Raw genomic sequence first — 25,347 nt, forward strand, 5'->3', positions numbered from 1 at the left:
GCGGGTTTACCGGGGCTCCGGCTCGAAAAGCAGGAGAAGGAACGGGGTGGTTTTTAGTCAGTAAGAGTCTGTCACTTCCTCTCGCCTCGCCCAAGGTGGGAGAAGTAAATGGATGATTTTCCCCTTAAAAAAAAGGGGACTCTTCATCACAAACAGCGTACGCAGAGTCGCAGACGCAGTCTCAGTTGGTTGAGGCTGCCCGGCAGGAAACAGCATCAGTAGGCGTGAGGAAACAGCCTCAGCCTGAAACAACCTACTGATGCTGTTTCCTCAGCCTCAGAAGGCGTGAGGAAACAGCCTCCCACGCCTTGGGCATGAGAAAACCGTGATTTTTAATAAATTTAGTATGTCTCACGATAGTTATTATAAAAATAATGTAGTAGACTTGATAAAGAATGACACCATACGTTGTCATAAAATAATAAGAATTAGTGTAAAATTAATCGCCCCCGGGTGGGCTCGAACCACCAACCTTTCGGTTAACAGCCGAACGCGCTAGCCATTGCGCCACGGAGGCGATGTGATTATGAAGCAAAATTATCGTGTATGAGATCTGCTAGTTGAACAAACGTGGTGGTTAATGATCATTCCTTTCATCCATTCTCCGTGTGAGAAGAGGCCTTTGATAAGTAGCAGGCACTTAACTATAGGCTGTTGTTGATGATGATAATGATGAGATTTGCACAACTGCAATAAGTTGTCAACAAAGACATATAACATTATTAGAAATGTGCTTAACAGTGACCGATTAACCTAAACAGCGCTGAATGACAGACCTTTTAAACTACGATCTCCAACCGGCATGCCAAGTGTGGAGATTACGACAAACATATCTTACGTAGAGGAGATTTATAAGCCAGCAGTGGATTGTCTGAGCCAGAGCTGCAGACTACCTAGCGGGTTTATCGGGGCTCCGGCTCAAAAAGCAGGAGTAGGAACGTGGTAGTTTTTGACACTCCTTCTCGCCTCGCCCAAGGTAAGAGAAGTCATTGGATGACTTTCCCTGCTCAAAAAAATAAATAAAAAAGCAGTGGACTGTCACAAGCTGTTGACGATGAAACATAATAATAACGCCATCTATCGGTAGAGACCTGAAATTTTTATAAGTCTATACTCTTCTAAGATGACTTAACACCTAGCTATCTCTATCCTTTGACGCTCTGAATTTTAGCTTAAATTACTAATCACTTAGACCCTGGGAAATAAAGCCTGATCCAAACTGCGATACTTGAAAGTTGCGCCGCAATATATTACTATGTATTTTAACTACTTAATCCATTGGGATTAAGTAGCAGATAATGTTTTATTTGGTTAGTCTTAAATAATACACTCACCCCCTATTACATGGGACTTATAACACAAATAGTGAAAAGTGGGTGTAAATTGTATAGCGACATTACGTGCCGTAATGTGCACCTCTGACTACCCCTTCGGGGATAAAAGGCGTGACGTTGACAGTCTTAATACCGATTTCAAAAAAGGATGTGACCAGTTGGGCTTATATGTATACATGTTGGGCGCGATTATTGCGCGTTTGGGTGAACCGATTTTGATGCAGTTTTCAGCAAAGTATTTTTCAGAACTAGAAAAAGGTTTTATAGATAATACCCAACTTAGAAAAAGGAGACTATAGAGGTACACGGAGAAGGTTTGAGCATTAATCATCACGCTTCCTCAATGCGGGTTGGCGATTTCAAACTTATAATTAGAAAATATAAGCCCAAATTTCCTCGCGATGTTTTCCTTCACCGTTTGTCAGTGGTGTCTAAATAATCTTAGAAAGTAAGTACTAAACTAATGCGGAAAAAATCACATTGGTACTAGCAATTACCTAACTATTATTAATATTATGTTTAACCTATATGTATACCTATAACCTCTTCCTAAACTTACAATATAAATATTATGTTAAGCAACTTAATATATGCCCGTGTGACGAAAACCTTAAACACTTTAGCGCACTCTGCTAGGATTACCAACGGCGGCCATAGTAATTGCACGGAATTGGCTTTTTAATACATTTACCTTAACGCCATCTAGCGGAGGTTGCCTAAATAATAAATGAATTTTCTGACAACTTTTAAGGTTGAGCTGCGTTGTAGACTATAGGAGGTTCTTCGTCAAATATTTTCGGCATTTTTTTTTTATAATAACTATTGTGAGACTGACTGCCTCGTTGGTTCAGTGGTCGCAAGTCCGGACAAGGGGTCTCGGGTTCAATTCCCGGGTCGAGCAAAGTATTACTGGGCTTTTTTCGGTTTTTCAAAAAATTCTTAGTAGTAGCACGGAGTCTGGAATTGTGCCCAGTATTATATGGCAATAGGCTCACCCCCTATTACATGGGACTTATACTTAGTTTCAGACGCCCGCTTCTCGTACATGAAGGTGCGAAAAGCTACCAATGGCAAGAACCGATGTGACTTTTTATTTCCAAGTTATATGTGCTTTCTATTCAGGGTCAATACGTAAAACACGTACCGTATTAAAGTGCAATTCTCCATATTTTAAGTCGGATAATATTCCTAAATCTTAAAAGTCCTAAGTCTAAAAAATATGCTAAAAACCGCATCAAAACCGGTTCAGTCAAACGCGAGATAATCGCCCACATACATACATGCAAGTCAAACCACCTTTTTTTTCGAAGTCGGTTAAAAAATATTTCTATTTTATCTAAAACTTCTCTTTTATCCACCCTACAAACTGAACTAAGTACATAGGCACCATAGAAATGGTTTCTGTATTGTATAGTGCTATCGTAAAGGAATAGTGATGAGTGTGGGGTTCGAATCCATGTTCATTACACAAATTATGGAGTCCCACAGTTCTATGGTTCCCCTGCCAACTTATCAGAGGTGTGAATGATTTGGCGCGCAGCTGGGAATATATTGATGTGGTATCTATACTTATATTTTAAGGCTGAAGAGTTTGTTTGAACGTGCTAATCTCCGGAACTACTGGTCCGATTTGAATAATTCTTTTTGTGTTGAGTAGTGCATATATCGAGGAAAGTTATAGGCTATAAAACATCACGCTATGACCAATAGGAACCAAGCAGAGCGGGTACCAATAGGAGCCAAGCAGAGCAAGTAGCTAGTATTTTATATGAAGGCAAGCAACTGCTTCAAAAAATATGTGGAGTGATCGCGAAAGCGACTGCCAAGCAAAGGGTAGGATTTTGTTTCCAGTAAAAAAATCTGATACATGAATCACTGAGTTTTGGAGAGTAGTATTTAAAGAGTAATAAATACTTCAAGTGTGGATGGTAGATGACAGTCATTTCATATAATATACTGATATTAAATCACAGTGAAAAAAAAACATTGCTGTCAGGATCTTAAGTACTTTTTTAAAAAACGTTGCCCCAAACTAGGATTTTCTCCTGTGTCGTGGGTGCGTTTACAAACAATAATTAATACAAGTTAATAAATTAATACAACTTCACATACACATGACACCCAGACTCGAAACAACAATTTGTGGATCACACAAAGAGTTGCTCTGTGCGGGAATCGAACCCGCTACACGTTGCACGGCAGCCGGTTACCACCGCGTAGACTAATTAAATAACCCTATAACACAAAAAAAAACAAATTATTCCTACACAAAAAAAATACCATCATAATTATACCACATCCATCAAAAAATTCCCGATGCAAACACCTATTAAATCTACGTTCGCAAATACCACATCTGAATCAAAAGGGGAAGAGGTGTGAAAGAGGACTTCGGAGCTCTTTGTCGACTCATAATAGCCATTGTAGAGATATGTCACGCGTTCAGAAACCCACCAGTGTAACAAGACCCCTCAGTTCCCTTTAAAAACCCCTGCGTTAACCGGAAAGTGGTAAAGGCAAGGGAGGGGAAAGGTCTAAGTAAAATGGTCAAGGTATTTTGTATATCAGTGATTTTTTATTATTTTGTCAAGCAAAGAATCTGATGCATAGGGGAGTGAAGTGTTGAGAAATGTGATAATGAATTCTTGTTTTTCTGCTTTTTTTTTGCTTTTCTCGTGTAAAGAAATTACTCTAATATGACTCGTTTCAAAGGGCTTTTGAAGTCTAGGTGTTTGGCCACCAGGGTGGTTTTAGAGAGGTAAAAGTCCCACACTCCAAAGTCAAAGTCTAAATTATTTATTTCAAATAGAGCAAGTAGGCACTTTTGAACATCAAGGCAAATATAATAATATTAATAACGTCTGTCTGTCAGTCAGTCCTCTAGTGAAGCTATTTGCTCGTTCCAAAGTGTAGATTCCTATGGAGAAGAACGAGCTAGAAACTCCATTCTCCATCCACTCCCTAGTCTTTCTCTCCAAAACTAGGCACCTAGAACGATTGTGACGTTTTTCATGGTAGATAATGACTAACCAGTGACTTCACTCACATTTTCAGGATTAAAAATTACCTCGTGTTTTTTTAGACTAATTTCATCCAAATCTGTCCAGTAGTTTTTTTTTCGATTCCGCCACGGAACTTTTTGTCTGATATACAGATTGTTTTTCGGGGTCGTGGTTGCTCGGAGGCTTAAGACACCCGCTTCTCATGCATGAGGGTTCGAAACCTACTAACGGCAAGTACCAATGTGACTTTTTCTGAGTTATATGTACTTTCTAAGATTATTTAGACACCACTGACAAATGGTGAAGGAAAACATCGTGAGGAAACCTGGGCTTATAATTTCTAATTATAAGTTTGAAATCGCCAACTCGCATTAAGCGTGCTCAAACCTTCTGCGTGCGAGAAGAGGCTTTTGTCAGAATTAGGTTCTTTTTCTAAAATAACAGTAGCCAAAGATACTCCTTAGTACATCAGCTACCTGCCAATAAAAAATCCGTTAAATGGGTCCAGCCATTTGAGAGATTAGCCAGAACAAACAGATATAAAAATAAACATTATACAAAATGTGGTTTTGGTGTTTTTGTATCATATGTAATATTATGCATAATATTATAGTATTTTATTCATTAGTCCTAGTTTAACAAAATATCTAACAGCTTTTTAACTTCACGCAAAACCACGCTCCAAATACTACCTAGTATTAAAAAATATCTTTTTCTACCCACCACACCATGAAAACCGTCGCGTTTTTAGCGTCCCCTTCATAATTCCCCCTCGTCCACCACATAATTATATACGAGTCTACTTTTTTTATAAAACCATCCACTAGTTTACCCCTTTGCCTACGATCTAGGCATATAGCCTAGGTAAAAAACTTATTCAGACCTATATATAGACCCTTTATATACATACACTAGACAACCAATATAACTTGACCTCTATTTGCTACCAACAACTCACTAAACTGTAGGTCATTTTATACTGGTTGTATTTCTACTATGGGACATTACACGACTAGTATAACTCGACCTCTACTTGTTTGACCAAGTTAGTAGGTAATGGGTCTTTTTATATTGGTTTTTTAGCTATGGTACATGGTGTTTGTAAGGGGTTGTCCCCCTATGGTGCCTTTGATCTGACTGAATAGAATTATGTCAAGTGTCATGCGTAGGTACTGAAGTCTCTGTTTTAGTTTGAAAACAGCAGTTTTTTTACTGATATTTTCTTAGAAAAACGCGTTTTTGGTAGATTTGTTGCGTTATTGGCGGCGCTGGTGTCGCTTTTGGTCTGTTCAGAATTTAATTTCATTAAAAGAGAGATAGATGGATATATAATTTTTATTTATTTTACAAGTAATACTATTGAAAATGTAGCTAAGACAAAAAAAGAACTCCTGAAACTTCAAATTCTTTCATAAAATGTCGAGATATCAGAGTTTCTTAAAAAAATATTTCAGTAACTAACAGATAACTACATAATTTAATTCAATTCTTTGCTAATAGCTAATATCTAGAAGACATTACAAAACTTTACACAAATTCAGTCCTGAAAGAAATTCCTTTAGGTCTATTATTTCAGAGTTTAATCTCACCGCCTCCGTGGCGCAATGGCTAGCGCGTTCGGCTGTTAACCGAAAGGTTGGTGGTTCGAGCCCACCCGGGGGCGACTTATTTTAGCTTACTTTTTGCCCGAAATTATACATCAATTTTTAACAAGCGAAATAAATATGTAGTAAAATATTTCTTTATCGCGCGGCTGCGGAACAAGAGGTCTTGAGTTCGATTCCCAAATCGATACAGTATTAAGAAATTTTCAGTTTTCTGAAAACTCTAGTAGTAACAATCTTACTGCGAAAGTTTATGTGTATGTTTGTTACTCAATCACGTCAAAACGGCTTAAGGGATCAGGATAAAATTTGGAACAGGAGTAGATTATGGTCTGGAATAATACATAGACTACTTTTTATTCCAGAGAAATGCAGGCGAAGCCGCTGGCAGAAGCTAATTATAAGATAAGTAGTAAAGAATGTTATATTTAAAACTAACGACCCGCCCCAGCTTCGCATGGGTGCAATGGTGATATATTATGCATGTATTATACATAATAATATGTATAAACAGTCCTCTTAAATCACTCTATCTATTAAAAAACACATCAAAATCCGTTGCGTAGTTTTAAAGAATTAAGCATACTTAGGGAAATAGGGACAGAAAAAGCAACTTTGTTTTATACTATGTAGCGATAATCTGTTTATCCTCTAAGAAATAAAAAGCGTGATGATAATATGGTCCATTATATTATCATTCCGCTATACTTGTTGACAAGGCATAGGCAGAGCTTCATGAAATATTCATACCCTACTTCGGAACGCTTCAGAATTTCTGTAATACATTCATTCTGGTTTCAGGAGGTACTTGTGTTCATGAAAAAATATAATGATGCGTTTTTGTGAAGAAACGTCACGTTTTTTTGGGGTAGATAGAACGTACAGTTACGGGGCTTTTTCCACCAGAGATGTGCTATGCTACGTTGTTGTGGATGCGTTTGGCTTCCACCAATCATATTTATTGGTACACATAGCTTATTTGTAGGTATTGGTGGAAACGGATTCAGTTAAGCTATGTTTTTTTTATAAGGAAAGATACGTGCTATCTGTGTGTGCTTTGAATGCCTTCCCTACTATCGATGCATACTCGAGCCGCGCCTCATTGCGAAATACTGGGCACAATTCCAGACTCCGTGCTACTAGTTACCGAGATTTTTTTTGATAACCCGAAAAAAGTCCAGTAGTACTTTGCTCAACCGGGAATCGAACCCAAGACCCCTTGTCGGCGGTCGCACTTGCGACCTTCAGTGAATTTCCTACAATATAAGTTCCGAATTAATTGTATATCTAATATATAAAATTCTCGTGTAGTTTTTGCCATACTCCTAAACTTGACAATTCCAGACTCCATGCTACCATTGACAAATTTTTCGAAAACCAAAAGAAAAGCCTAGTAATTAGCACGACCTGGGAATCGAACCCAAGACCCCTTTTTGGCGGTCGCACTCGACCAACGAGGCAGTCCAGACAAATTATTTAACCAATTAATAACAAAAACATTCACACCAAACCCCCTTTCTTCTACCCAATTAAAAACAAAAAACACAAAAAATCTTCTATAAAAAAATTAACACAACATCATCACCATTCTCTTCTCCCCGCTCAATGTAACTGGGACATCAGGAAGCGGCCTGCACTCCCGCATTATGCGAGCCATAACTGCCATATTATACTGGGCACAATTACAGACTCCGTGCTACCGCAGAGAAATTTTTCGAAAACCTGAAAAAATCCCAGTAATACTTTGCCCGACCGGGAATCAAACCCACCCCTTGTCTGCGACCACTCGACCAATGACGCAGTACAGATTTACTTATTTTCCTTATTTTACTAATTATTTAACAAAAGTTCATTCACAACAAACCTTTCTTCTGCCTAGCTTTCGCGAAAATTTCGCTATAAAAAAATTAACACAACATCATCACAATTCTGTTTCTCCCCGCTCAATGTAACTGGGACATCAGGAAGCGGCCTGCACTCCCCGCATTATGCGAGCCGGCGTACTGCTAAACACCTATTACTGCCACACGCAGCCTCTTCAACGAACGTAGACCTCATTCAGGCAGACTTCAGAAGACAAAGACATGGATTTTTTTATAACATAGCCCTGCGGACTACCTAGCGGGTTTACTGGAGCTCCGGTTCGAAAAACAGGAGTGGTTTTTAGTCAGTTAGAGTCTGACACTCCCTCTCGTCTCACCTAAGGCAATAGAAGTCATCGGATGATTTTCCCCCCTCAAAAAAAAAGCCCCAGGCTTTTTTTAAATGCGGAAAATCATCCAATGACTTCTCCCTTGGCGAGACGAGAGAGAGTGACAGACTCTTACTGACTAAAAACCACACCGTTCCTACTCCTGCTTTTCGAACCGAAGCCCCGGTAAACCCGCTAGGTAGTTCGCAGCTCCGGATCAGACATCAGCCCTAATGGGCTCCATCTGTGGTGGTCTGATGACTCTTTGAGGCGCCATACGCACGGGTCTGGTTCTGGTCGGGCTGCGAGCTACCCTGGCTTGCCGTCCGCACATGCCCCCAGGCTTAGATTTTCTCCTGTGGTATGAATGTCCTCATTTTAAGTGTGGTAGAGCCATGCTTCGGCACGAATGGGCCGGCTCTACAGGAGTGATACCACGGCCTAACAGCAAACGGACGTGAAACAACGCTTGCGTTTTTAAATATTAGACACGTACTTTAATTTTTTACGGAAACAAATACTTTTGAAGGTATATTGAATAATCTTCAAGTCATCGTGTGACGTCACTTCTAGGCACGTTTTATACTTAGAAATTACGTACTTTCTCCCACTCCCAAACTTTGATTCGTTTTATCTAAGTATCGTTATCTTATGTGACATTGGGACTACATAGATTTTTAATTTTCATACTCCGTCATCATCCCTATTGATTACCATCAGGACAGATGATCCGTCTGCACATTGCTACGAAACGTCACGCCTTTTATCCCTGAAGGGGTAGGCAGAGGTGCACATTACGGCACGTAATGCCGCTATACAATGTACACCCACTTTTCACCATTTGTGTTATAAACCCCATGTAATAAGAGCCCATTTCTATACCCATTAAAATATATGTTCTAATGAAAACTATGACACTATTTCTTCCACCCATTTTATGCTCCGTCTACACCGTTGCTGAATCTACACACCCCTTTGATCGTAGCACTGGCACATATACAAGCAACTATGTAGCTGAATTAGACCACAGCGGCGCATTAATGTGATTTTACCTTCCTATGTTATTTGTCAACGCATTACATCAAATTGGTTATTTTACTGTAACTTTCGTGAGACATACTAAATTAATTATTATGTTATCGGCTTACTCACGTAACTGTTTGAGGAGGAACTCGACACACGACACGGCGATTGTCGCGGAATGCTGCTCATGAAGCCTCTAGCATGGCTTGAAACTAGTCGAGTTCCTCGTCAAACAGTTACGTGAGTAAGCCGATAACATAATAATTCATTTAGTATGTCTCACGAATGAAGTTGGGTATTTTTGGAGACGCTACTATGTGTTCGTGGCAAGCGCCGTTTTGACTTTGAAGGTATAGGAAGAGGCTTCATATTGTAAAAGAGTAACGAATGAAGTTTCTAGCTTGTTCTTGAAATGAGCACCTAAGTAGCATCACTGAACCCGTGCGTACGGCGCGTAGCGTTCCGCGCGCGCCTCAAAGAGCCAGACCACCACAGTTGGGGCCCAGTAGGGTTGATGCTCGATCCGGAGCTGCGGACAACGTAAAAGGTTACCGAGGCTCCGGCTCAAAGCAGGAGAAGGAACAGGGTGGTTTTTAGTCAGTAAGAGTCTGACACTCCCTTCACCCAAGGCGGGAGAAGTCATTGGATGATTTTCCCCCCTCAAAAAAAAAAAAAAGTAGCATCACTGAAAGACAGACTAAGGAAAATTGAATTTGACGTTTTAAAGGTGCCTAATTAAGAATTTTTAATTAATCCTTTGATTTTGTCTTTTAAATTATTTGACATTGACTTTGACTTTGAGTTTATTCATGGAATTGGTGGAGGTCATCATTGTCAGACATCGTATGATGTCTTTTTATCCTTGAAAGCAATGTTTTTTTATGATATAAGCCGGTAAACGATTTTTCAATCAAGGATTTGATACATTTTTCAAAAGGTTTAAGGTCCAAGGACCTTAAACCTTTGTCAATAAACCCGGAGACTCCGGGGCTCTGGCTCGAAAAGCAGGAGTAGAAACGGGGTGGTTTTTAGTCAGTAAGAGTCTGACACTCCCGCTCGCCTCGCCAAAGGCGATGATTTTCCTCCCTTAAAAAAAAACCTTTGTCAATAATAATAGCACATGTAACCAATTCGACTAACGAAACAATTTGGTTACACTTTCAGGCTGAAAATATGCTTTATTATATGTAAAAGCAATACTTTTATTAGTACCGTAAAGGTCATGTGTAATAAATTAATGAACTTAATATTATTTATAATAATTCACTTAGTAAAATTTCATCGCAACGCAGAGTAGCAGGCAGCACTTCAAGTTACATCTTTATAACGAATCTCTGTACAGGATTTTCAACCATAATCTTTTTATATAGAGTTCAAAATCTTTTTGACAGTTAAGGATAGTTAGATGTGCTGCTGTCTGTATCGTGTCATCATCATATTAGTAGCTCAATGGCATACGCAATTTCTTGATAAAGGTAAGCGTCCACAGGCCCGCATCGTACGCATCGCACGCATCGGACAGATCGCATCAAACGGATTAATTTTTCAGACTGCGTCCACTGTATCGGCAGCATTCGGATTGCCGATGCCACTTTCACTCGGATTTTTGGCATCGCATTCCGTATGACGTCATCAGTACGCATCGCATGTAGGCATTGCCGATGATGCGGTCCGTACGATGCGGATCAGTGGATGCAGTTGTACGAGTTTCTATACAAGACAAACTAAAATCCGTTGCGTGCGATGCGTACGATGCGGGCCTGTGGACGCTTACCTTAAAGGGGTAAAAAGTGCGTAAGTTTTTTTTTTACTTTACTTTTTTTTTCTTAAGTGTCATTTTGAAATAAGAAAATAATGTTCTTTCCCTTTTCTCTATAATACTATGTTCTATAAACAAACATAGTTTTTTTTTTATTATGTTAAATAAATGCTTGTTTGTAAGGCAGTTTATTTTTTTAATAAAGAGTGTGTTAGGGTAAGGCGCTTGGTTGAACTTTTATGTCAAGTTCTGGTTAATGAAAAGCAAGTGTTTAGGTGGGGATTCGATACTTGCATGGAGTAAACTGAATACTTATACATACATACATAACCGCACGCATGTTTCCCATGGGGGTAGGCAGAGACAATGGAACACCATTTGCTACGAATCTTACACACCTCTTTTGCTTCATCAACAGTCATCAATCTTTTCAAAAATAATATTGAAAAATAGAAGTTTTTAAAATAATTGATAAATCGAAATTCAAAACTGACTGCACTATTGGCTTGGTGGCTGGGCTACTGGCTGCCGTGCAATGTGTAGCGGTAACGGTTCGATTCCCGCACGAAACAACTCTTTGTATGATCCACAAATTGTTGTTTCGGGTCTAAGTGTCATGTGCATGTGAACTTGTATGTTTGTAAACGCACCCACGACACAGGAGAAAATTTTAAAATGAGGAAACGTTTTATTTATAAAAAAAAAAACAAAATAAAAAGAAGTAAAGCCTACTCCACACAAACGTGGAATAGACAAGAAAAAAAAAGTTGCAACATTTTCTTATTGTGCGGTCGGCAAAGGCAACTACGTTCAGCCTCTCATCATAAACCATGTAAAAATAATATGGAAGAAAGGAGCGTAGTGTTCCCCGTACACCTGTGGACGTTACACTGTAGCTTATAGTGCAATTTGAACACTTTTTGAAGTATTAATTACTTTTTTATGGTATAAGCTAGTAAACGAGCAGACGTATCACATGATGGTAAGCAATCGCCGCTGCCCATGGACACTTGAAACACCAGAGGCGTTACAAGTGCGTTGCCGGCCTTTTGGGGGTTAGGAATTTAAGGGTTGTTGGGGAATCGGGGATTGTGAAGATTGGGAAGGGGGTAATTGGACCTCTGGTCCACACGACGAAACACAACTCAAGCGTAGTTTCACGACGGTTTTCTGAGAGGCCGTGGTATAAGAGCCATGTTTCGGCCTATTCGTACCACACTCCCACACTTACTTGAATGTTTCATATTTGCTGAATAGCCACAAATATTATCTACTGAATGAAGAATGAAAATTAAACGTATAATCTATGCGTACCTAAACCTATTCTTCCTTTCCTGAATTTAGTTTAAATCATCGCATAATTTTAACAAGACGTTCGACCCACAAGAATCTCAACCCTTTAGAAAAATAAACAGAACTATGAAACTCAGCCCACTCTCCCTCTTAGCTACCACATGACCTCCCTTTATAGAGACAGTGAAGGCAAACTAAAGATAAAAAAAAATGCTCTTATACGCAACTGAATTGCGTAAAAGCGTTACAAGACTCGTTGAATGTGTAAAAGCAAGCGTTTTGTGTGAATATATTTACTTTTTTTCATTCATTTTTTTTTTTGATATACATACGGTATGTTTTTCTTTCGAGTTTTTACGCGGTGAGTTGGTTGTGCGTCGTGCGTGCGTTTGGTTTGTGAAAGTTGGGTTATGTTGAAAAAATTGATATTTTTGGTATATTTAATTTAAATTCCTAACCCCCAAAAGGCCGGCAACGCATTTGTAAACGCTTCTGGTGTTTCGGGTGGCCATAGGCGGCGGCGATTTCTTACCATCAGGTGATCCGTCTGCTCGTTTACTGGCTATTAACGAAGAAAAAGGCTCCAATGCCAAAACATTAGGTGAGTATAACAAACAGAATACGAAATTAAGTCTTCGATACCCTCAATCACACAACGCACGCATTTTTTACCCGATAGAAGGCAAGTTATGTTTTTCACCCTAGTTTACTGTGAGGACGTTAATACTCCGGTCGAGCCGGTGAAATTCGTGCATGCGTTTTACACACATTTATCTGTAATCGATTGAAAATCATCATGCTCTAAACCATTAAAATTACTCTTAAAAGTCATTATGTTTCGAAGTCATTATGTAAACCATATTGGCCAACTAGGTATTATTTAGCCCCCTATGTTAAAAAATGCTTTCCATCGGTCAAGATTCAAACAAAACAAATACAAACAATATCATAACATTAAAAAACATAATCCAATATTGAAATTCACCATCAAATGCAAAAATAGTTTTTTTTTTTATATTGAACGCGACCGAACACAACCCCCATTTAATTTTTAGTCCATAGACAATGGACAATTTATTTTTTTCTATAGAACGCACTGGCCACTAGTTGGGTCACATTTAATAGCAGGGCATAGACTAAATAAGGAAATTCGTTTCAAAATTTTTAATTAGAATTGAATTTTAATAGCAAACAAAACATAATTATGGCTTTTGAGAATTTAAGAATTAAAAGTTCTGTAGTTTACATTTATTTTTTTTATTAGACCAATACCCTTAGTATGAGTTTGATTTACATTTAAAGTAATCAAAACGAGAGCGCGTTTAGGCGCACTGATTGGCAGGCTCGAAAAGCCAACCAATCAGAGCGCCGAATGCGCTCTGAGTCCGTAGTAAGGATACTGAAAAATGTAAGTGAAATTTTTACGGTAACTTTTTTTTAATTGCCTTGTTTTGTTTTAAGACAATAATGAATATAAATAAAAGACTAAAAAGACATCGCAGGGTACACAATTAGGGATACATTTTTCGCAACACATTAATTCTTGAAAATTTTTATTATGTCAGGCACAAATTCAAGCTGAGAAAATGAGCTACCGGCTGCCAGACGGAGCAACTCTTTTTGTGATCCACAAATTGCTATTGAACATACAGAGTCGTGTACATACTCGGGTCTGTATGTACAATTTTACATACAGATTTGAAATTGTTTATTTGTAAACGCACCAATGACACTGGAGAAAATCTTAGAACAGGGTTGCCCTATATAAAAAAAGGAACGTTAAAACATAAATTTTATCTACACCACCATCTCGTGTTTAACAATAATGTAGGCACAAAAGTACGAGAACACGATAACTATACCTACCACAATGTCGTATCTACACATTTTTACTCTCTACCACTTGAGGCCGGACTCCAAACAATCGGGCAATATAGACTTATTATTAATTGAACCTCCGAGGGAGGGTTGTGTGCTGTAGTGGTCCAGCTGCGGGGCTAGACCAGGGGTCAGAAATATGAGGGTTGATAGAGGAATAAATGGTACATTGTACTAAAAATTGTACGTTTTTTTGTAGGGACATATGATTTTTTTGTATAAAACGTTTAGCGGTTTTTTTAGAAATTTCACTGATAATATCACACTAATATTATAAATGTGTAAGTTTGTTTTTTCAATCTTTGTCTTTCAATCACGCTGAAACTACTGAACGGATTTTGATGAAATTTGGTATACTGACAAGGTATGAATTTATCCCACGGGAACGTAGGCGAAACTATTGGCAGAAGCTAGTGATCACATTATTTTGAAGTGAGATTTATAAAGTTATTGGTAAAAATAGAGATTACATTTTAAGTTAAAAGGTATGAGTCTAGGTATACCTTCAAAGAATAAAATGTATAAAAAAACAATCAACCCTTGTCAATTTCATTAAAAAATCATTTTAAAAATCATAGAATTTAAAAAAATACTAAAATTATACTAATTCCATGACCGTTAGCCTGGCAACATTATCATGACCCTTCCTATTTTGAATACCAAGTGCTTCTTAAACTCTATGGTCATTATTTTCTAAGTATGATTTCTAATCTATGGCTAGTACCCGTATAGGACCTATAAGCTACCTAATAAATAAGTAATACAATGGACATACTCCACCTATTCTTGCTAACATCAAACGTAGTGCTTAAAGGGTTTTGGTAAAATAAATATTATTAAGTCTTTGACTGGCAATAGAAAACTGTTGAAGGCAAATCCTCCGCTAACGGTCACCGGTGACCACCACGGCGTTCAGTGTGTTAAACCAACCGATCTGGATGTCATTGGCCTATGTTTGGTAGCTTTTTTTGTGGTATAAGTCGGCAAACGACCTGACGGATCACCTGATGATAAGCAATCGCCGCCGCCCATGGATACTTGAAACACCAGAGGCGTTGCACGCACGTTGCCGCTCGTGAACACATGAAACACTAGAGGTATTACATGTGCGTTGTCGGCTTTTTGGGGGTTAGGAATTTAAGGGTTGTTGGGGAATCGGGGATTGGGAAAATTGGGCCTCTGGTAACCTCACTCACATAATGAAACACACACAATACAAGCTTTTTTATTTAACGTCTGTTTTCTATGAGAATGGGGTGGTTTTTAGTCAGTAAGTGTCTGACACTCCCTCTTCTCACCTCGTCCAAGGCGGGAGAAGTCATCGGATGATTTCCCCCCTTAAAAAAAAACAATCCTTTGTATAATATTTAAGTTGAATTTTTTTTTTGTTCACAAATACGAAAGTATAATTCGATTAATAATTTGTCCAATATCGGTGTCAATAGCATACAGTAAATGTTTTTTTTCGTAGAATTGGTCCGATATATACATTTTCTTCAATGTTTTCACGACTTAAAGTAGCAACAAAGTTTATTTTAATTTCAAACCTACCAACCTTACATCTTACAAGACCTGTAGCTAGACTAAAGGTTCAAAAGTAAAACATAGAATTGTAATACAATGTATTTTCACGGGGAGGTCAGCCATTTTGTAAACGTCACTTGTACAGAGCAGTAATTAATTTGTGGGAACCTACCAAAGTGGAAGCGATGAAAAGTTTGGTCCAAGATATAGGCTGAAAGCGATTTGTGTATCGTAGTCATAGAGTACGTGAAGCATAGACGTAGTCCGGAGAAGCGAACCGCCTCAAAGCGCCATCAGACTACCACAAATGGGGCCCAGTAGGAATGATACCTGGTCGGGAGCTGCAGACTGCCTAGCTGGTTTACCGGGGCTCCGGCTCGAAAAGCAGGAGTAGGAACAGGGTGGTTTTTAGTCAGTAAGAGTTTGTCACTGGCTGTCGTCTCTGTTTCCCTATAACAAAGTCCCATGTAATAGGGGGTGAGCCTATACTACTGAGAAATTATCGAAACACCGAAATTTGCCCGACCTGGGAATCTAACCAAAAACCCCTGGCCCAGTAGTCACACTTGCGACCACTCGACTAACGAGTCAATACCTTTTTTAATGCTCAATTGGAACCCGAAACACCTTGTCCGGCACTCGCACTTGCGACCACTCGACCAACGAGGCAGTCATCAAATGTTTTTAGTGCAACGCTCAATATTTTATTCGGGGACACAAGAAAATACTTCAAATCGCTACCTCCTATAACTTGTACTTTACAAAAATCGCGAATTAAGTGTCGATATATTAACCGTCGATATGGTCGACCTAAATGGCGCGTAAAAAAAATTCGCGCTTTTTTTTTCAATATGCCATCGAGGCAACGAAATACCGCATAGTGCCAACTTTGAAAATGGAACTCCATTAATTAAATGTTCGGAGTTAAATCTGGTAAAAAAGGAGGTTTTATTCGATGGACTTTTTAGGTAGGTACAGGTTCCTTTTTTAGACTGTCTGGTTTGGGTCTTTTTTTAAGGGGGGAAAATCATCTAATGACTTCTCGCGCCTTGGGCGAGGCGAGAGGGAGTGTCAGACTCTTACTGACTAAAAACCACCCTGTTCTTACTCCTGCTTTTCGAGCCGGAGTCCCGGTAAACCGGCTAGATAGTCCGCAGCTCCGGATCAGGCATCAGCCCTAGTGAGCGATGTGCTATGTTGCTATGATACGCAGATGTAATTTTCTTTTCTTCTCCTCTAATAACATCTTCTGATTTGTTTCGTTGCGGGATCCAAGACAGTCATTCATTTCCCTGGGACGCGCCGGACTTCAGTGTTCCGGTGTTTTCATGTTTGTATCTACTGTAGATCCTGGCTTACAGGAGTTGCAGCGGTATGGGAGGTTGTGGCGGGCTTGTCCCAATAAAAAAAAAAAAAAATGTAGTAGCTAAACTATGTAAACGTTTCCACTGATATTAAGCTATGTAGCTGTGCAAGGAAGATGTAGCTCGAGTATGCGATGTATCGATATACATATACCACGCATCTTTTTCACAACTTACAAACAATACAATAATGACTTCACATTAAACTTAAAACACAATCGGATTTTTTTTAATTTCGATTGTGTTTTGAGTTTATAATATTCACACCTTTTACACAGCGACATCAAAAAAGAATATTTAGTCGACTGATTTCGAATAACTTTAGACTATTATACGAGCCTCACAATATCATAAACGGGACAAAGGAGTTATTAATAGTACGTCATAGACAATAGACTTAGTCTATGGTTCAACGCCTCTATAAATAGGGGCTGTATAATAGAGTCTATGGTTTTAGTTTAAAATGGCGTGTTTAATAAAAATTCGTGTTAAGTAAATGTCACGCTTATTATTTTATCATGCGGGGTTTGTGTTATTTGCTTTGTATTTTCTTTTAAGAGCTTTTTTTAAGGGGGTAAATCATTCAGTGACTTCTCCCGCCTTGGGCGAGGCGAGAGGGAATGTCAGACTCTTACTGACTAAAAACCACACCGTTCCTTCGTAACACATTTGAGAAATATCGAAAAATCTGAAAAATTTTGTGTCCGACATGGTAATCGAACATGACACTACTTGCTCAGCAGTCGTAAACCCTAATAAGTAAAGAAAATCACAATTGTAAAATACATAAAAAAATAATTAATAAGAAACTCAATCTCAATTATCTAACTGTCAAAATTTATTTACCGCCATTTTTAACGTCAACGTCAAAATGAACGAATTGCGTTGAGAAACCGAACGAGGTTTTCATTAAACATGATATTTTTTTCTAATGCCCTCGAAATGCGTCGCGAAGATCCTATCTTCGCGTTTCATGAGTCTCTTCGTGGACATTAAAAAAAATATAAAGAGTTCTCAAGGAAAAAAAGTTGAAGATTTTCCTTTTTGCATCGGAGTGTAGAATTAATATATTTTTGGGATTGGATGCGGTATGTTGGAATACTTCGTTGGTTGAGTGGACTGCTTAGTTAGGGCTCTCGTATCTTGGGTTTGATAGGAAAGTGTCGTTAAATGAAGTAATTTTAGGATTTTTTGTTTTCTATAGGGCTTGAAGCAGGAGTAGGAACGGAATGGTTTTTAGTCAGTAAGAGCCTGACACTTCTTTTCGCCTCACCCAAGGCGGGAAGAGCCATTCGATGATTTTTGTTTTTTTTCGTCCACGCAAAATAAAATTACTCTTGCAGGACCAAGATCCGACCTGCCAAAACCGACATTATATTTTAAACTTTGGTGCTATTGTGGGCATCCATGGGCAGCGCTGATTGACTAGGTACTTATCACCAGGTGATTCATCAGGATTACCTGGTGATTTCACCTCAATTCACCTCTACCCCAAAAAATCTTCTAAACCTCTTTTCTACAAGACAACCACGGTAATTCATGTTTATTTGCAAAACAAACATACTATAAAAATGCTTATTACGCTATCGGCTTACTCACGTAACTATCTAACACGGCGATTGAAAATGAGCATTTAGCATGGCTTGAAACTAGTCGAGTTCCTCATCAAACATTTACGTGAGTAAGCCAACAACATAATTCCACAAAAACATTTCATGTTAAATGTTGCCAAGACGAGACCATATAGCTCGCACTGTCAAAAAGTAATCAGATCCCGTGTAGAGTCAAGTTTCTAACCCTACATGCCCAGACCTAAATCGATAAGCCCTAATTTCACACTCAAGTTACGGGGAAATTCTACAGCCATAGCTCGTACTGCGTAGTTCGTAGCGCGTAGCAGAGTTTTTACGCTATAATCTCGTAGGCGTGCAAACCTTGGACGTAACTGGCGAGTCGGCCGCACGAACTTTTTGCTATTCGTCATATGGGCTTGAGCTTAAAAATCTATTCAATCTTCTAAACTCTTTCCGTGCGGCCAACTCGCCAGTTACGTCCAAGGTTTGCACGCCTACGAGATTATAGCGTAAAAACTCTGCTACGCGCTACGAACTACGCAGTACGAGCTATGGCTGTAGAATTTCCCCGTAACTTGAGTGTGAAATTAGGGCTTATCGATTTAGGTCTGGGCATGTAGGGTTAGAAACTTGACTCTACACGGGATCTGATTACTTTTTGACAGTGCGAGCTATATGGTCTCGTCTTGGCAACATTTAACATGAAATGTTTTTGTGGAATTTCATTTCTTTTTGTAGGTTTACCTACCTACTGGACAAGTGTCAATGAAATGAGCGGTATAGGTACCTGTAGATAAGCCTATTAAACCTAGTTCTAAAATACCTACACAAAATTATTTTTAACACTAGATTAACAACTATCAATATCGTAATTTTCTACCTACTATACAATATTCAAACCGTACGTAATCCTAAACTACTTAAGTTAAACCTATTAACAATGAAAATTAAACAATGACCTACGTATCAAATTATTCTCACTAAGTCGTACCTACATAAACAACTATAAACATATTATACCTACTAACCTATACTACTTAATTGCAAATACCTACTTATTCAATCTTTGAATTTCTTAATTAAATTTGTGAGAAAATTGCAAACGTAATGCTAATACTTTTTATCAATGAAAATTAAAACACTAGTACCTAACTAAACCTTCACCTACTAAACTACTAAATTTATAAGAAAATTGCAAACGTAATCCTAATACTTTTTATCAATGAAAATTAAAACACTAGTATCTAAACCTTTACCTACTAAACTACTAACAATTAAATATTAGGCAAATGGTTTTTTTCTCCGCGATAGCAAACTTTTAAATCACCGAAATATTCCGAAAATTTTTAATTCAACGAGACAACCGTCAACGACGTCTGCCCTCGCGCGTCTGCCCGCGTTCGGGTGCCGCGCTCGCTGACGGGCCGATTATTTTTAGCTACTGCGCGGGGACGAGGGGGCAGGCGGCGGGCGTTGGCGCATACTATACTTACGATGCTTATGTTCAAAAGTATAGGTTGATTAATAAACACTTACCGAAGTGAAGTGTAGTAATATTATTCATATCTAAGTACTTATGGGTAGGATAATGTTTTGATTTGATGAAAAGTTTGTGTTCTATGTACTTGTGTATAATTTTCAGATCTCAAGCAGGAAATAGGGAATTAAGTTTCCCTATTTCAGATTTTTACCCTCCGCGGCCGCATTCAGACCTCTAGCGTCAAAAGTTGCGGAAGTCTCGAACAAACTTTCACCCCTAGTTTAAGGGGTTGGGGGTAAAAGTTCCAAGTTTTAGGATTTTTTTGTTGTTTGGGTACTAATACTAGCTTACATACCAAATTTCAGTTTTCTAGGACTTCAGGAAGTACCTTAAGAATTTTGTTGATCATCAGTGAGTGAGTGAGTGACGAAATCGGGGTATTTTAGATATCAATAAAATCTAAAGTATAAGAGCTATGCAATTGAAACTTTAGAGGTTTATTAAGTCTACCACTGACATTATATCCTGAAAATTTTGTTTATCTGGTATAACCCAAACTCAAGTTATGAAGGTTCAAAAATACGACGAAGCGCTTCGAGAAAAGGTAGGTAGTGCCCTTGCGCTTGCGCTTCGCTTGGCTCGTCTTGGCGGGGGCACTACCGTGCCCCCAGATAATTAATTTAGTGATGTCTCACGAAAGTTATAATACTTGTAAAAAGGACTATATCGCATAACCTAAAATAATACCGCATCCAAACAAATCTATCTTCAAACATCGTTTCTCGAAAACTTTGAAGCACCGTAAATAATGTAGGTATTATTGCATATTCCTCGAAAATAAAGTCACCCAGAGTCCGCCATCATGGATCTCTCAATGAGGCAATACAGCTGAAGTGTTGCCCACTTACAAAAATGTTGCCAAGTTAAATTAATACTTCACGCTACCCACACTCGAAAAACGGACTGGTCATTTTGTATTACGAAAAAAAAAATCGACGAAAATACATTTTTTTTATTTTATATTATCGAGAGTCTTCTGGAGTGCGAAAATAGCTCTTAATATGTTTGTAATAGGGTGTTTTATTGAAAAACAGGGTAGGTAGGCAACCTATTTTTGAGTGATTTGCTTGAAGTTCATTGAACTAGAATGAGAGTCCTTATTTTTTTCTTTTAAATCAAGATATTACATTATTATTCGTGGAAATGGTGTACAGAAGTATTTTACTACATTGCCTTTTTATATTTGGTTCATATATTTCATACTAGCTGTTGCCCGTGACTTCGTTTGCATAGAATAATGACTTTCAGATTTTCTTGACAGAAATTTGAGGTTATAACTTTTTTCTAAAATATATTTTTCGAAGGGCTAGGCAGAGACGTTATGGCATGTAATGCCATTGTACAATGTACACCCACATTTCGCATTTTATGTTACAAGTCCCATGTAATAGGTGGTGAATATGCCGGGCACATTTCCAGACTCCGTGCTACCACTGAGAAAGTTTCGAAAAACCTAAAGAAACCCAGCAATACTTTAGTTTTGGGGTATAAGTATGTATATTGTATTTATGCATTTGCATGTAATAAAACGTAATTATTTCAAAATACAAACAGACACTCCCAATTTTATTTATTAGTCTAGAATCCTCGACACACGTTCTTCGTTTGACCTATTTAGGTACACGTGTCGAATAATTCGCGAACGGCACATAAGTAGCGGAATAGTGAATAAGTACTATGTATTCAGATGATCGAGCTCAATGGTGTTAAAGGACTTTTTTCATGTTGACGACGACCTTGCGAGTTATCAGGGTTTCAACTTGAAGCGGGAGTAGGAACGGGGTGGTTTTTAGTCAGTAAGTCTGATACTCCCTCTCGCCTTACCCATAGCGAGAGAAGTCGTTTGATTTTTTTAAGTTATAAGCTATTAAATGAGCAGCCGGATCACCTGGTGGTAAGCAATCGCCGCTGCTTATGGACACCTGAAACACCAGAGGCGTTACAAGTGCATTGCTTTCCTTTTCGGGGTTAAGAATTTAAGGGTTGTTGGGGAACCGGGTTTAGGAAGGGTAATTAGGCCTCCGGTAACCTCATTCACACAACAAAACACAACGCAAACGTTGTTTTACGTCGGTTTTCTGTGAGGCCGTGGTATCACTCCGGTCCGGTCCATTCGTGCCGAAGCATGGCTCTCCCACACTTACGCGGTAGGTACTTACGTCACCTTGCGTCTCAAAGTACCATAGCCATAAGTGGATATCACACAATCTCCAAGGAGGTGAGGTATCTCCACTCTTTCTTCAATTTAAATTGATTTCGCACCACTGTTCACTGTGTTATTATAAAATATTAACTTAATAAGGGCAAGGCCTCATTCCACAAAAACATTTATTTTCCTGAACCATTTTCCTTCAGACTTAAGTAAGTAAATAAAATGTTACTTGGAAAAATAGGTTATTTCTATCTATCGTCTTATAGAAAAGGACAAGAAATATACAATTTTAATAATACATCGCTCTTATTCTCTGTATAGGTGAGCAGAAATTGTAGTTACAGTACATTATGTGAATAGAACTATTAATAAGTAGTATTTTTCAGGAACCTGAATCACCATTATCATCAGCATAGGCCTCTTTAAGATGCCCTTTTTGGAGAGAGGAAATCATCATTTTAAGTGTGAGAGCCATGCTTCGCCACGAATGGGCCGGCTTGCCAGGAGTGACACCACGGCCTCACAGAAAACCGACGTGAAACAACGCTTGCGTTGTGTTTCGTTGTGTGAGTGAGGTTACCGGAGGCCGAATTCCCCCCTTCCCAATCTTCCCAATCCCCGATTCCCGAACAACAACCCTTAAAATCCGAACCCCCAAAAAGCCGGCCACGCTTTTGTAACGCCTTTGGTGTTTCAAGTGTCCATAGGCGGCGGCGATTGCTTACCATCAGGTGATAAGTCTGTTTCATACAAAAAATAGCTGATCGCCGCCTCTTTAGCGCCCACACTGAGGCTCTATATAGGGCTTTGGTCCGTACATTCCATACCAAACACCTACAATCCTGCCTACCCGTTAGTTGACTAGTCGCGATGGTAAACTAATGATGTAGTTAATGCAATGAGCCGGCAGTGCTTGTGATTGTTACCACTCTTATATAGTGCGTGTAGGATGGGTGACGTACCGAGCCTTATCTATAGTGGTGGTAGTTAGGCAGCAGAATTTGAAAGGACAATTTTTTTTTTCTAGTGCCAACCAAGTGGATCAGCTGATGGTAAGCTATTTTCAAATGCGTTGTTGGCCTTTTAAGATTTGCAGGATTTCGGTGAAGGGGAGGTTTGGAACTCACTTTCATAGCGAAACATAACGTAAGCGTTGTTTCACGCCGGTTATCTGTGCGGTCGCAATTTCACTCTGGTCCATTCGTGCCGAAGCATGAATCTCCTACGTAAAAGCATTGCGTAGCTTTCAACAATATAATTTTAATTATATTATTATAATGTCTGCAAGGTGGTTGGGCAACCGGCTACTGTGCAAAGAGAAGCAGGATTAATTCACGAACGGAGCAACTCTTTGAGTAATCCACAAATTGTAGTTATGGGTCTGGGTGTCAGGTGTATGTGAAATTATCTTTAGAAACACCTCCACTAAACAGGAGAAAATCCTTGTATAGGAGCATCCATGACACGATAAAAGAGTAACGATGGACTTTCTTGCTCGTTCTTCTCCATTCGAAGCAACACTTTGGAACGAGCACCTAGCTTCACTGACAGACAGACTGACGGACAATTCAATTTGACGTTTCAAAAGTGCCTAATTTAGGATTAATTGAAATAAATGCTTTGACTTTGACTTTGACTGAAAAATCTTCCGATATATCGACCAGACTATGAATACGTCGTGCTACGTGTATTTCTATATTACCGTGGTACAGCAGCTTGCTCTTTGACGAACCCACAGTTCGATAAAATGTAACACAGGGCTGTCACTCGCGTGTTAATTAGACGGGCCCTGATTTATTTATTTTTTAAGGGGGTAAATTACTGACTAAAAACTATCCAGCCCCGGTAAGCCGGTTAAGATATCCGCAGCTCCAGATACTGATTTAGTACAGTACATTTGTATCGTTTTTATTTGTAAATCTTGATTTTTCGCGTTTTTGTCTCTTGAATATTTAGCAAAATTTTCATTGACTGACTTTTTTTAAGGCCATCGTTTTTTTTAATGGGGGATAGTCATCCAATGACTTCTTTCGCCTTGTGTGAGGCGAGAGGGAGTGTCAGACACTTACTGACTAAAAACCACCACGTTCCTACTCCTGCTTTTCGAGCCGGAGCCCCGGTAAACCCGCTAGGTAGTCAGCAGCTCCGGATCCGGATTTATTACAGTACATTTTTAGTAAAGAAAGAAATAGTATTTCTATGAGATATCGTCTTTATTTTTGAACCTTGATCTTGATCATTTTTAACTATTTAATGTTTAACAAAATGTTCATTGAAAGGCCGTCGTTTGGACTACAGAACAATTAGGTACCGACTACTAAATAAAATCAGACAAATATTGTTTATTTGGATGTTTGTCCATCAATCACGTTAAAACTTGTGGTACAAATTGCACCAGGGAACAACAAAAAAAGTACGCTGTACAAATTCTGCCAGGCTCCTTTGGTATACAAACAGGGGCCTTAGTCTGCTATTACAATTGTGTCACAATGGTCGATAACTGAGCAGTGCAAGAGGGACAGAGCTATACAACCTACATAGCTCCGTCACTCTTGCACTGCTTAGTGATGGACCATTCTGACACAATTGTAATAGCAGACTAAGGCCCCTGGGCATGAGCTGACTTGGGCGATAGGATTTCCTTTTTTTTTCACTGCCAAAATATCGGAAACTCGCAAAAACAAATAAACATGGTAAAAATCCCGTTTTAGGTTCTAATAATTATGATACTTTTTATCTGCGAATAGCCGTTGACAGAAACTAGTATTACAAATGACGAAAATAAAAACAAAAATTCTTGCCTAAACTATACGTGCCAACCCTAGATCTATTCCCCCTCGCTAGGGTTGTTCAACAATAGCTCCGTAGGACTGTAATTAAAAAAAAAGCGCGTAACACGCTGGCGTGAATTTTCACGCGAACCTCTCTATAGATTGGCCATGTGTGCGTGTCTATATACATACATAGAGTGCGCATGTGTGCGTTCGGGAACGCACGTTCGTGATTTTTAATAATTTACATGACACCATGTTAGTTTTCTTTTTTTTTATAATTAATGGTTTTTTTTTAATAGGATACATTCTACTATTACTGGTGATTAAGTGACTGA

At 38.8% G+C, this 25,347-nt stretch overlaps 2 non-coding genes across 2 annotated transcripts; one reads left to right on the forward strand and one right to left on the reverse strand.

The window, feature by feature from the left end:
- Nucleotides 1–444: 444 nt before the first annotated feature.
- On the reverse strand, nt 445–517 carry Trnan-guu (transfer RNA asparagine (anticodon GUU)). Its single transcript has one exon. It is a non-coding gene; the product is annotated as a tRNA-Asn (tRNA).
- Nucleotides 518–5,926: 5,409 nt separating this feature from the next.
- On the forward strand, nt 5,927–5,999 carry Trnan-guu (transfer RNA asparagine (anticodon GUU)). Its single transcript has one exon. It is a non-coding gene; the product is annotated as a tRNA-Asn (tRNA).
- Nucleotides 6,000–25,347: the final 19,348 nt, after the last annotated feature.

This window comes from Spodoptera frugiperda, chromosome 22, assembly GCF_023101765.2.
Source record: "Spodoptera frugiperda isolate SF20-4 chromosome 22, AGI-APGP_CSIRO_Sfru_2.0, whole genome shotgun sequence".
Classification (NCBI taxonomy): Eukaryota; Metazoa; Arthropoda; class Insecta; order Lepidoptera; family Noctuidae; genus Spodoptera; species Spodoptera frugiperda.